Genomic DNA, 5315 nt, shown 5'->3' with positions numbered 1-5315 from the left:
CAGATACGAACAAAACTTAAGCTAGTCACGTTGAAGCCTGAAGAACTTACCTCTAGCCACGCCCTAGTTGACGCCATTCTTATCCTGCATTGCATATAACAATGTGATGACACAGATGCAGCTGCACTTTGAAGCCTGTCCGTCCACCGTCAGATGAATGACCCAAAAGGCGTAAGCTGTGGCAGCATCAGTGATTAACTGAACTAAACTTGCACGTTCTGCACCATCGTTATATGGAAGTGCACTGAATATTCAGATATCAGTTCCCTCACTTTTAATCTCAACAATCGTTGCAAATTGCATACTACTCATCAGTCAAGCTTGGTTCAGAATCTAAGATGGTCACATGAATAAAGATCAATCTTTTAGATCAAGGACACATAAGCAAACAAAATATAGAGAGAAAAAATGCTGACTAAACCATACCAGTTTCTTGCCTAGTTTAGTACCCATAAGATAATGCTTTCACATCGACCTGAAATTTTCAGCTGAGCAAAAAGAAACATGACCAGCAAGATAAACAACAGCATATATAGCATATGTCGATCCATCTGTAACGGCGTCCTCTAGTGGGCACAGTATGACCTTATGAGACATTATATTAATCAAATCTGGTGCATAATTAGAGAACATGAATTTCGGTTGGAAATTGGACCGAACAGGCTTAGTTTTGGAGATACTGACTCGCTAGCACATCGAAGAAGCTGGACGCGGCCATCCGGCCGTCCCTTTTCCCCTGGCAGCCAAGTGCGGGACGCGCCTAGTCGCCCGTCGAGGCCTCCGGCTCCACGCCGAGCAGGTCCCGCGCGGGTGCTCGTTTCCTCTTGCAGTTGGCCAACCAGAGCACATCAATCTTCGTTGACGAGGCCAACAGCTGGGAGAACATCAGATCGAGATTCCAGACACCTGATCTGAGAGCTTTGCCTTGCCCCGTTTCATCTAGCCTACGAGGCTCCTTGGGGGAGGATAAACCGGGATAGGATAGGAGGTGGAGGTAAGAGTGACGGCAGCCGGGACACCACCGAGCTCGTCGTCAAGGACGCGAAGGGGGAGGCTGTCTCCGCGGAGACGGAGCTGCGGGGGTTGGGCGGAGGAAACGAACCGGTACGTGGCAATTTGATGTATTATGTGATTTGGTGGGAGGACAAAACGGTCCAACGAAAAGTTGGACGAAAAATCTGGCAGAAACCTTAGCTCCTTTATTATTAGGTATAGATATATAGATTCCAGTTGGTCGTACGTCATACAACGCGTTTGGTGGAGGAGATTTGGAGCATCCAGAACGTCCGATCCATATCTTACGGTACAGTAAGATTGTTCTGATCTTAGCTCAGCTAATATTACGTTTCTCTGCCACCGCCAAGTGGACAATACCGCTTCAGAACGATGGTCCGGGATGACAATTTTATCGGCCTCGAAATCTTCTTGTTTCTCTCCGCCTCCCCATATTGATTCCTTTTTTTTTCCGTGCTTTCTACCTCTAGGATGTGCGAGCCGATTCGGGTGCATCTAGCCGGAGTCGCGCCGCTCCCCCGACGCGCCGCCACCGATGCAGCGCCGCCAGCCTTTTCTGATTTCTCGTATTCTCTCCCGACATATTCGCTGCGGTCGTCATCTCTATTTCCTCTTGGCCACATGGATCGGCAACTGGCCGGATCGAGATTGGGAGTTTTTCCATTCCCCATTCATGTCCGCCGAAATTGATCCCGTCACCGACTCGCCGGCGCTAGAGACCACTTTCACCGCTAGGACTTCCGTCGACATCATTCCCTGGTCTCCATCTTCATGGCCCTTAGCCGTCCTCGTCAACTCGGTCTGAGCCTCCCTCCGTCACCACCGCTGCATCGGGCTCCTCAAGACCTACAGAGCCCTGGAGATGTGCCTGCTCTCCCCTATGCCCGACCCTCGGCAGGACCCTCCCTCAACCGCGGCGAATCCCTCAACCGTCTCATGGAGATCCGCGCGGACTGGAGGCCACCGACCGGAGCACCTCCTCTCGGCCGGACGACCTCGAACACCCCGCTACCAAGATCGTCCTGCAGGCTCGTCATCACCATCTCTTTCATCTCATGGTACGATGCGGGAGATCGAAGTGCGCTTCCTCATTTCCTATGTATCATCACACCATGTGTCTTTTGTTTGTTAGATCCGTCCCTGCCGTCTCATCTCCAAGAAAGTTGTCGTACATGTGTAAATGACTGTGATTTGACCTCCACATACTCAGCCCGAGCTTCATCTTGGACCTCCAGCGCCGCCGATGCTGCCCCAAAGAGCCCCCTGAATTACTTTCTCCTCGTCACCCCGAGCACATCTAAGGTAATTTTGTCTTACATCGCCTCATCTACCTCTCTCATGTCTTGTTCTACTAATTGGGTTGCTTGTAAATTGTTTGACCATGTAGTACGGAATAGTCCTGGAAACAGGATACTGCCCTTATTAGCTAAGATACATACTACATAATCGTTCCTATCTTGCAACTGGACACTGATGTGCCTTTCTTAGTTTGGTCTGTAGGGCAAATTGAGGTAATGAGCATGGTCGCAGATTGGAGCTGAGGTATACAGTTATACACGACAAGTGCAAGTTAGAAATTTACTCAAAAAAAGAACTTTTAGGAGATTTGGAAAATCAGTGGAATAATAATATTTTACAAAAGTCACACATATTCAGTTTCTTAGGTTGGTGGTGTGTGAGAGATGGAATTATCATGTGATGGCGTCAGTGCGCGGCCGAGCGGAGGGAGAAGGTCCGCAGCTGGCCTGGCGTCAATTCCAGCGGTGGATCCGCGGAGGCGTAAACACGAGTGGTGTCGACCTGGGCACCGTCTCCTGCTAGATCAGCGCCGTCCGCCGACCTCCGGGAAACCCCTGCGCGAGGCGGGCGTTTGCTAATCTACTGCTGATTTCTAGAGCTGCTGTAATGCACTCACAGGTACCAATACCATTGTATCTGCATTACATATATGTGGTTGCAGGATTACAGCCTTCAATTTTTGCCATGTAAGTTTCCAGGAGTACTTATTCATCAATCTACATTTATTTGACTTGCGATGCTTTGTTTGTGGGCTGCAGCTAACATTAATTCCAATTCTTCCTCCAATCGATGGTGTGGAGATGCTACTTATAGTTGGGAGGTTAGGAGGACGCACTCATGTAACAGCCATTTCCTAAATCTTCTCTGTTATTTACTTGCTGACTATTGTAGCATACCGTGTTTTCAGATGTTGAGTTATTGTAATATTGCACGTTTTCCTCTATGGCATCACACGGCCATACTGGGTCCTTTTTATGGTATTGGCACAGCCAGGAGTGGGCCGGCTCTAGGTGGTGGTGATCAGAGGGGAGGATGCAGGGCAGGGGTGCGCGGCGCCAGACCTAACGATCTCGGTGTCGCTGCAGGTGCAGCAGTTCTTCCATGTCAGTTGAACACAAAGACTTCTCTTTATTAAGTTTGTTAAAAGGGCAAAGTATCAGGTATATCACTATTAGCAAGATCGATGTGCATACTCCATTTAGGAACATGAAGCTGTCCATCAATGAAATGGTTGGAGTCACTTGCCTCAAGAAGAACGACAGACACAACAGGGTATATATACCATATGTGTTGCTTTGAGTTTATTATTAAAAACATTTACATCTTGTTTCTGTGATATACTTAGCTAGACCGGTTCTGTCTTATTTTGACTGGATGAATGACAGTGGAAGAAGTAGATTAGAACCAGTCATATGTAGCCTTTTTGAAAAGCTGGTAATTTAGCCATATTTACTTTGAATGGAGGTTTTATGCAGTAAATAGTCCACGATATATATAATGTATTACTACATGAATTCACCCTATTCAATTCACATATACAGACGTATGTGCACCAAAAGATATAGGAAGAGTTCGTAATAGTAATTTTTGTAATTTCGTCTTGGAAACCATACATGTATGATATGTGTTAACTTTACCACTAATTTTTTCTGTATAATGATATGTTGTGCTTCTCCACAGAGTATAGTGAAATGATTTTACTGACACCTTATATTTTCATTGTGCAATATGGAAGAGAAACTTGTTTCCTCTCCTTTACCCGTAAAGTTTAGGCTGGATTTATGTGAACTAGAAGCTAGGGGTTTAACGGCTTGGTGTCATCCAGAAATATTTACAACTGTATAGTTAGAGTTTAACAATTTTATCAATGTGACATAATACCTTGTCACATCTGAAGGTTGGACATAAAGCAAAGTGAGGATGGAGCACAAGAGGTGCCTGGTTTGGTTGAAACTCTAATTTATACAACATATGGTATGTGGGAGAAACTGAAAGCTGGCGGTCGATTAGTACCTCAACACCAAGCTCGAGATTCTTGGTGGAGTGGTTATAGGTTTTATCTTGGAAGTAAAAGACCAACGAGTATGTTTTACTAAGAAATATAATTACAAGTTATACAAGTAATGTTTGCGCTGTTTGCTTCGATTTCATAGCAGTTGTACCTTGATATAAGTAGTTGAAACTCCATTTATGGGTGATGTCTGAATGGATCACATCCAGAACGACATACATTTTGATGCTATAATCGTTTTAAGGGTACTAACTATAATTCTTCATCACAAAAATGCAGGCACATTAGTGTTGATGGTACTAGAACTCTTCACTCAGGATTGCAGTGAGTTGTTGTATATATATATATTTATTTGGGATGTCTTCACATGACGCAACAACTGATTTGTTTTTGCTCATCATGATTCTTGGTTAGGTGCCCTGTGCTGCTGTTGGTCAAGTAGTTTCTGCAGGCAACTCACGTGCGGTTTCCCACTTGATGTGCTGCCAGACATGGCATTTTCCATTGATGATGAAAGTTAGGAGAGGATAGTTGTAGACATGATATTTCTATACAAGTTATGCATCATTTTTCTACTGTTTGGGTATTTTCTTTTAACATACTGTGTATTTGTTATTCGACATGCCTCGTGATTAAATGATCAAGGGATGCACCATTGTGGAGTGTTTCTATTCTTGATTCTTGAAAACTATATAAACTTTAGTTACGTGATGAATAAAAACTTTGTGCATGTTAGAAGTGAGAAATGCATGTGTGATGACTGATGATAATAATGGACCGTGGCAACGCACGGGCATTCCACTAGTACTAGTGAAATGGCAGACGCAGAGGGTCGGCCATGTAACAGCAGGAGAAGCAATCAGAGGTCGATGATGGTGCTGCACTGCTCGCCGTGCCGACGGCGGCGTGGGAGCTCAGGGCATCTCCAGCGGCGCGACGCATTTTAGTGTCCGCGCGCGTCCGTTTGCGTCGCGCAGCGGACGCTGAAATG

The 5315-nt window shown here is 45.6% G+C and overlaps 1 long non-coding RNA gene across 3 annotated transcripts; it reads left to right on the top strand.

Annotated features, from left to right (window-relative positions):
- Positions 1 to 2153: 2153 nt before the first annotated feature.
- LOC124686943 lies at positions 2154 to 4664 on the top strand. Of its 3 annotated transcripts, XR_006998014.1 has the most exons (8): positions 2154 to 2316; positions 2503 to 2556; positions 2671 to 2999; positions 3072 to 3133; positions 3303 to 3416; positions 3516 to 3585; positions 4211 to 4395; positions 4604 to 4664. It is a non-coding gene; the product is annotated as an uncharacterized LOC124686943 (long non-coding RNA). The 3 variants fall into 3 exon arrangements; XR_006998013.1 differs by having other exon boundaries at positions 2679 to 2999; positions 4211 to 4658; XR_006998012.1 differs by having other exon boundaries at positions 4211 to 4658.
- The last annotated feature ends 651 nt before the right edge of the window (positions 4665 to 5315 follow it).

Source organism: Lolium rigidum, chromosome 2 (genome assembly GCF_022539505.1).
Source record: "Lolium rigidum isolate FL_2022 chromosome 2, APGP_CSIRO_Lrig_0.1, whole genome shotgun sequence".
Classification (NCBI taxonomy): Eukaryota; Viridiplantae; Streptophyta; class Magnoliopsida; order Poales; family Poaceae; genus Lolium; species Lolium rigidum.
Note: the sequence above shows the minus strand (reverse complement) of the source record. Positions and strands in the feature narration are given on the sequence as shown.